Source organism: Symphalangus syndactylus, chromosome 2 (genome assembly GCF_028878055.3).
Source record: "Symphalangus syndactylus isolate Jambi chromosome 2, NHGRI_mSymSyn1-v2.1_pri, whole genome shotgun sequence".
NCBI lineage: Eukaryota > Metazoa > Chordata > Mammalia > Primates > Hylobatidae > Symphalangus > Symphalangus syndactylus.
In genome coordinates, this window is record NC_072424.2 from 104,451,211 (window position 1) to 104,460,200 (window position 8,990).

Genomic DNA, 8,990 nt, shown 5'->3' on the forward strand with positions numbered 1-8,990 from the left:
TTGCCCAGGCTAGAGTGCAATGGCATGATTCCAGCTCACTGCAACGTCTGCCTCCTGGGTTCAGGTAATTCTCCTGACTCAGCCTCCTGAGTAGCTGGGATTACAGGCATGTGCCACCATGCCTGGCTAATTTTTGCATTTTTAGTAGAGACAGGGTTTCACCATGTTGACCAGGCTGGTCTAGAACTCCTGACCTCAGGTGATCCTCCCACCTCAGTCTACCAAAGTGCTGGTATTACAGGTGTGAGCCACAATGCCTGGCCAAAAAATTATCTTAATGATTACATATATAAACAGCAAACAAATGAAAAAGACTAAATACCAAAAGACTTAAAAGCTTAAAAACAGAAAACACAACAAAACGTAAAATGCAGTCAGAACTAAGACTGGATATACATATATATGCCATATTAATAAATAAAAATGACTTAAAAGAAAAAAGATTTATTAAAAGTATTTTCATATTGGATTGCAAATCGAAACCTAACTCTGTTCTGTGTACATAAGACCCATCTAATACCTAAAAGAAGTATATAGAATGTATATATGTGTATATATAACATATACCAGGGAAATGAAAAACAAAAACAAAAGCAAGTATTTTATGGTATCTGAAAAGGCAACACAACTTGTTGCAGAACAACCCTTGATTTGAGAACAACTGCAAAAGTAGGAAACACACACACATAATCTGTTTGGTCTGTTTTAAGACACTGGAGAGGTAAGCGTAGAGACCTGAGAGAGCATTGAAGATACTAGAGAGAAGGGTGACAAAGAGAGAAAAGCCAATATTTTGCACCACTTTTCTACTTGACTTTGGTCAGTTTAGAAGCAGCAGCTGAGAGGCTGAGAAACTGAGCGAAGTTTCCAGCAGACATTTCAGAACATGGAAACCAAAAAGGTCTGACATACAACTCAGGCTTTCAGATTAAGGGAGAACCACAAATAGATCAGTCATCATAAAGAATGAAACCGGCCGGGTGCGGTGGCTCACACCTGTAATCCCAGCACTTTGGGAGGCCAAGCCAGGTGGATCACTTAAGGCCAGGAGTTCGAGACCAACCTGGGCAACGTGACAAAACTTTATCTCTACTAAAAATACAAAAATTAGCTGGGTGTGCTGTCACACACCTGTAATCCCTGCTACTCAGGAGGCCGAGGCATGAGAATCACTTGGACCTGGGAAGTGGGGGTTGCAGTGAGCCAAGACTGTGCCACTGCACTCCAGCCTGGGCAACAGAGTGAGGCTCAGTTTCAAAAAAAAAAAAAAAAAAGAGAAAAGAATGAAACATAGTTGGAGATGGTTCAGTTCCAAGTTGGATTAAGGTGATGTTCCTTTAGCTTATCTGCATAAAGCAAAATAAATCCTCTCTTCAAGACAATAACATCTTGAGAACTTCAAATTACCTTCACAATTTTTTATTTTAAAAGTCTGTGATTCAGTCAAAAAATTACCAGGCATATACGGAGACAGACTACGTGACAAAAAAGCAAAGGGGAAAAATACCCAATAGAAACAGAATCACAGGAGATGCCAATAATATTGGAGCTATCAGATGAAAATAAGAATTTATTTTGCTTGGACTTCTGAGTAGAATTTTAAAGGTTACATAAAGCCTACACACACAAAGTTTATAGCAAAGAAAAAAAATTACAAAAATACTTTTGAGAAGGCATCATATAGGTTTAGAAGCTGTGAGGACTGAATGGGCCTAAATTACAGAGAGGAGAAACATTCAGTGGTGAGTAGATAAATAGCAATTTTTTTTTTTTACATGGAGGAATTTGCCAATTATTGATGTGAGCTGAAGTTTGTGGCTTGGCCCAGACAGAGAACAGCAGCTGAAAGATGTAGAAACCAATATAGACTTTAGCAGTCACTTGGGAATAGAAAGACGTATTGAGGGCTTGAGGGCCATAGATACACAGCCATTTTCCATAAAAGATATTTGCTATATTCTATGACTGTGTAAGAAGCTGAAATCTAAACTAAAAGTTTTTGAAGTTGAAAGTGAAACCTATTAAAGTCTCAAAGTAATTAGGAAACAAAGACCTGAAAACAGAAAAGGCAAGAAAGAAAAGCCTAGAGAGTATGGTATATTGGCATGGAGGATCTGTAGCCTCTTTTCACTAACCAACTCTGATTGTAGGTAAAAGTTGAGAAACCAGGGGCAGACCAACACTGCTGGGGTGAAATCATTGGATAAGTTTGAGCAGTCGGGTATTTATACATTTCCAAAGTATTTCCCCACATAGTGTTTAGTAGTTACAAGGGGAAAAATATTGTGCAATGAAAATATCTGACAGACTCCATCTTAACAAAATGATTAAAGTTATCATCAGCAGAGCAAATAAATATTGTGTGCCTTTTGAAATAATATGCTAAGAAGGACACAGCACATATATTGTATAGTATAGTACATATATTGTATAGTATATATTTATATATATATATGGGGAGAGAGATAATAGTATTCTTGCAAGAATAGTCATAAACTAAATCTTATCATGAAGAAATTAACAGACAATCCAAATTGAAGGACTTTCTACAAAACACATTTGGCACGTACCCTTTTAAAAAAAAGTCATTTCATGAAAGACCAAGAAAGAGTAAGAAACTTATAGCTTAGAAAAGATTAAAGACATATGACAAGTAAATACATGCATGATTCTGCATCATCAGAAAAAACAGAAAATCATCAATCAGAAAAAAATATTCTGCAAGGACAACACTAAAACAGTGGAAGAAATAATCTTGTGTTAATGTTTAAATTTTTGAAATTAATAGTTGTGCCATGCTTTAGGTAATAAGATGTCCTTTTTCTTAGAAAATGTACACTGAAGTATTTGAGGGTTAAAGGTCATGATGCCAAAGACTCTCAAATGCTTTAGTTGATATGAAATGTATGTGTGTTTTTTCATTATGTGTGGGTAGGAAAGAAAGTGTGGTCACTTTAGGTGTGTATACATGTGAGTTTATTGTATCATTGCCAGATTTTCCTGCCAGTTTAAATATTTTTCAAAAAAGGTAAAAAAAAGTATGAGAAAACGTTGGAGAGCCATGTTATAAGAACAGAAGCAAACAAGAGGTAGCTTGAGTTTTGCCATTTAAGTGAGATTGTACTTATTTTGGTAACCAACGTCATCACTGACAGGAGAATAGTGATTTCTCTATAAGATCTGTTTTTTGTTTTTTTTTTTCAAGACAGAGTCTCACTCTGTTGCCCAGGCTGGAGTACAGTGGCATGATCTTGGCTCACTGCAACCTCCACTTCCTGAGTTCAGGCATTTCTCCTGTCTCAGCCTCCCTAGTAGCTGGGATTACAGGTGCCCGCCAACATGCCTGGCTAATTTTTGTATTTTTAGTAGAGATGGGGTTTCACCATACTGGCCTGGCTGGTCTTGAACTCCTTACCTCAAGTGATCTACCCATCTCATCCTCCCAAAGTGCTAGGATTACAGGTGTGAGCCACCACACCTGGCCTAAGACCTGCTGTTATGTAAGAAATCTTAAAAGATATTTGGGCAGTAGAAATATGGTACTCAACAAAAACTTAGAACGACACAAAGAAATAAAGAGTGATGGAAATTAAATAAATGAAAGTAAAAATAAAACTATTTAGGTTATCTTTCTTATTTTTAATTGCTCTAAGACTTAATTGACTCTAAAATAGAGGTTAGCAAGCCTTTCCATAAAGGATCAGATAGCAAATACTTTGTTTTGTAAGCCAAATGAACTTTGCTGCAATTACTAAATTCCAACATTGTAGTGCTAAAGCAGCCATAGATAATGCATAACAAATAAGTGTGGCTATGTTTTAATAAAGATCATCATGGCATGTAATTTCATCATACTGATCTCTTTTTGGCTTCACTAAGATGCATACTCTCTTCTTCATGTGTTTGCCCCTATATTTTTTTCAAGACTTAATTCAGGAATTATCTCTTTCAAGACTCTTTCCCAAACCTTTTATTCTTCACAGGCAAAATGGAATCCCATTTTTATGATCCAATAGGAACTTATGCCTCCTGGTTTTATCTCTGACTTGATTTGTGAACTTTGGAAGTTATTTAATATCCCTAAGTTTCAGTTTTCTCACCTATAAGATAATAATAGTACCTACATTACAGGGCTGTTGTGATAATGCATCTGAATTACTTAACACAGAACTTGACCCACAGAAAACATTCAAAACATGTAAATGATATCTAATAATATTGTGATGATTATTATTATTCCTCTGTCACACTACTTTCTGATGCACAATATTGGTCAACATAAAATATGCTTGGTTCTTGGTTAGATATTATGTAAAGGAAAAGTTATAACAATGTGATTAGGAATATTTGGATTTGTATTTTAATAGCAGTAAAATGTACTAAATCAGAAGAACATGTCTTGGTCAGTAATATATATGAATATGCAGGTAAGATATGACAGAATAAATATTATGATACCTGTAATTTTTTGAACACCAAAGCAAAGTAAGCCAAGAACACAGCTGTAAGGGGATCAAGTAGACCAGAGGCAAAATTAGCTGTTGAGCTATAATCCCTGACCATGCTGGACACAGGGCTCTGTTCACACAGAGAGGGAAAGCAATTAGCAGTGGAACAGCATATGGTTTGGCTAATAGCACCTCAAGAAAAAAACTAGATTAAAATATAGAAGGGATATTGAGTAGAGGAGATGGCAGGTGGGTGGTGAATAAAAATGAACAATGAAATGCATGCTTGGGAATATCTTGGGTGTGCATGTGCCTGTTTTTCCTTTCATTGGTATGTTTAGGATTTACATAAATAAAATGAATAAGGGGGTACATGTTGCCTTATCTTTTCGTTACTCTGCTTTAAAAGAAAAGTAAATTCCTTGATCAAAAGATGGCAGTTAGTGAAACTTAAATAAGTTGGTTTGGATAAAATTAAAGGAAGCAGCCCTCTGATCATTTCTTTCCCCAAAGAGGATTTAAGCCTGCCCCTAGGACACAGGACACAGAGTCATTATTTTAAATATTATATTGAATGATATAATGTCTTAATTTTTAATCAAATAATTCATGCACATAATTATTAATAGTATCAGAGGATTCTTTTGAAATCAGTGTCCTCTGCATTGCTCTTCTCTAAACTGCTTAGAGGGAGTATTAATACTTTTAGTTATATCTTCTGGCATTAGCCATAATTTCTTCACTTTTCAAAACCTAAGTAACATGACTGTATTTCTTTCCCTTGATTTATTAATTATAAATATATAATAAATTTATTATTTTGAAAAAGAAGGTAAACTCGTTCATGCCAACTCTCATCTTCAAATACATAGTATATCTTATATTGTATGTACTTTATCATAATTATTAGTTGATGATGTAGTTTCATTACAGTGAATATACAAATATTGTTTGCTAAATAAGAAAGCAGTGTAATATGTTGCATTTCCTGTCCTTTGAAACCTCATTGTTTTCTCTAGAGTTAATTATTGTCTCAGTTTTTTCACATATCATTTCTTCTATTTACAAATGTTAACAAATATTCTATCAGATCTTTCATTATCTTGTAGTACCAAATGTTGCTGTGGAAAAATATGATGTTATTCTAATTGTTCCTTCCTATGAAGTGTTTTTCTCTCTAGAAGTTAGTGCATCCTCTCTCTATCACTGGTATTATGATATTGCACAATAATGTGCATTGGTGTGGTACCTTTTTGTATTTCCTGTGCCAGTAGAAACTAGAAATTATTTGCTGATTTGTTTAAGTTCCCTATAGATTCTGGTTATTAACCCTTTGTTGGATGCATAGTTTGCAAATGTCTTCTCTTCTTCTGCAGGTTGTCTGTTTACTCTGTTGATAGTGTCTTTTTTTTCTGTGCAGAAGCTTCTTAGTTTAGTTAGGTCCCACATGTCTATTTGTGTTTTTGTTACAACTGCTTTTGGGGACCTAGCCAAAAATTCTTTGCCAAGGCCAATATCAAGAAGGGTATTTCCTAATTTGTCTTCTAGAATTTTAGTTTGAGGTGTAACATTTAAATCTTTCATCCATTTTGAGTTAATTTTTGGCTGTTTCCATGCCTAGCGCAGTCATGGTTCCTGGTCCCAAGAAGCATCTGAAATGGGTGGCAGCTCCAAAGTACTGGATGCTGGATACATTGACCAGTGTTTTTGCTCCTTGTCAATCCACCAGTCCTCACAAGCTAAGAAGTGTCTCCCCCTCATCATTTTCCTAAGGAACAGACTTAAGTATGCCCTGAGAAGAAATGAAAAAGATTTGCATGCAGCAGTTCATTAAGATAGACGGCAAGGTCCGAACTGACATAACCTACCCTGCTAGATTTATGGATGTCATCAGCATTGACAAGGGAGACAATTTCTGTCTGATCTATGACACCAAGGGTTGCTCTGATGTACATCGTATTACACCTGAGGAGGTCAAGTACAAGTTATGCAAAGTGAGAAAAATCTTAGTGGACACAGAAGGAATCCCTCATCTGGTGACTCATGATGCTTGTACCATCTGCTACCCTGATCCCCTCATCAAGGTTAATGAAACCATTCAGGTTGACTTGGAGACCGGCAAGATACTGATTTCATCAAGCTTGATGCTGGTAACCAGTGTATGGTGACTGGAGGTGCTAACTTGGGAAGAATTGGTGTGATCACCAACAGAGAGAGGCACCCTGGATATTTTGCCATGGTTCACGTGAAAGATGCCAATGGCAACAGCGTTGCCACCTGGCTTTCCAACATTTTTTGTTATTGGCAAGGGCAACAAACCATGGCACAAACCATGGCAACAAACCAAGGGCAACAAACCTTCCCCGAGGAAAGGGTGTCCACCTCACCTTTGCTAAAGACAGAGACAAGAGACTGGTGGCTAAACAGAACAGTGTGTGAAATGGTCTCTGGGTGACATGTTACATCTTTGTACATAATTTAAAATAATTCAGCATGATTAAAAAAATACTTGTGTACAGTGAAAAGTAGGGGCCCAGCTTCAGTCTTCAGCATATGACTAGCCAGCTATCCCAGCACCATTTATTGGATAGGGCATACTTTCCCCATTGCTCGTTTTTGTCAGCCTTGTTGAAGATTAGATGGTTGTAAAATACCCCCATTTAAAAATGAGAGAAGGGGACAAACAGATATTCTCAAAAGAAGACATATAAGCAGCCAACAAATATGAAAAAATGCTTATCACCACCAATCAGAGAAATACAAATCAAAACTATAATGAGATATCATCTCACATCAGTCAGAACGGCTATTACTAAAAAGTCAAAAAACAACAGATGCTGGTGAGCTGTGGAAGAAAGAGAATGCTTATACACTATTGGCGGGAATGTGAATTGGTCCAGCCACCATAGAAAGCAGTCTGGAGGTTTCTCAAAGATCTTAACACAGAACTACCATTAGACCCAGAAAACCCATTACTGGGTATATACCCAAGGAAAAATAAATCATTCTGCCCAAAAGACACATGCATTTATATGTTCATTGCCATGCTATTCACAATAGCAAAGACATGGAATCAACCCAGGTGCCCATCAATGGTAGATTAATTTTAAAAAAATGTGGTACGTATACACCATGGAATACTATGCAGCCATTAAAAGAATAAAGCCATGTCCTTTGCAGCAACATAGATGCAGTTGCAAGACATAATCCTAAGTGAATTAATGCAGGAACAGAAATATCACATGTTCTCACTTATATTTAGGAGCTAAACATTAAGCACACATTGACATAAATATGGGATCAATAGACACAGTGGACTACTAGAAGCAGGAGGGAGGGAGGAGGGCATGGGTTGAAAAACTACCTATTGGGTACTATGCTTACTACCTGGGTGATGGGATCTTTACCCCAAACCTCAGTATTGTGCAAAATCCCCATGTAACAAACCTGCATATATACTCCCTGTATCTAAAATAAAAGCTGAAATTTAAAATAAAATATTAAAAAATGAAACTAGAAATTAGGCATTTGAAATTAAATTATCACTCTCTTCACAAATTGGATCTTCATCCTATATATTTAATGATTTTTTTACTTACATTTTCTCTTTTTTTCTTTCTGGAATACCTAATAGTCTGATGGTTGACATCTGGATTGATTTTTCTGAATATTTTATCATTTCTATTCTATTCCAATTACATTGTTTTGTTTCCTGAAATATTTACTTGGTTTTATTTTTTAACATTTCTGCTAAAATTTCAAATTATAATTGTCTATCATATTTGCAATTTCATCGTTTTCCTCTTTCTTAGATGTTTAAAGATGTATTATATTACCTTGTTACTCCCTAAGGCTGATTTATACTTTTTTGTTTGTTAAAGTTCTTTTTTCCGCATTAGTTCTGGTTCTACTAGGTTTTAATTTTCAATTTGTCTCTCTCTTTCACGTTACAGATCTTTCTTTTTTCTTTCTTTCTTTCTTTCCTTTCATTCTTTCTCTCTCTCTCCCTGCCTTTCCCTTCCCCTCCCCTCCCTTCCCCTCTCTTCCCCTCCCTCCCCCTCCCTTCCCCTCCCTCCCCCTCCCTTCCCCTCCCTTCCCCTCCCTTCCCCTCCCTTCCCCTCCCTCCCCCTCCCTCCCCCTCCCTTCTTCCCCTCCCTTCCCCTCCCTCCCCCTCCCTTCCCCTCTTCTACTACTGCAGCTGGTGCTTTCTTGAAAGTGCCACATCCCGGCTAGAGGCCAACCAACTCAGGCCATTAGAGCAACTCAAGACAGAATAACACTGCTCCCAGGAAGAAGAAAACAACAGCTAATTCCACTGCCTGCAACATCCTGGCTAACTGAAGGCCCTGAGTCTATCCATGTGATAACTTCACTGCTAGCATAACCAGCATTCAAGAAAGACAGCACACTAAACATATCTATAGCCAAGGACTCTCAAAAAGTCTACTTCACTCCCCTGCCACCTCCACCAGAGCAGGTGCTAGTATCCATGGCTGGAAGACCTGAAGACGAATCACACCACAGGACTCTTTGCAGATACTC

The 8,990-nt window shown here is 37.1% G+C and overlaps 1 pseudogene; it reads left to right on the forward strand.

Moving 5' to 3' along the window:
* The first annotated feature begins 6,076 nt into the window (after positions 1 to 6,076).
* LOC129477024 (small ribosomal subunit protein eS4-like) lies at positions 6,077 to 6,887 on the forward strand (annotated as a pseudogene).
* The last annotated feature ends 2,103 nt before the right edge of the window (positions 6,888 to 8,990 follow it).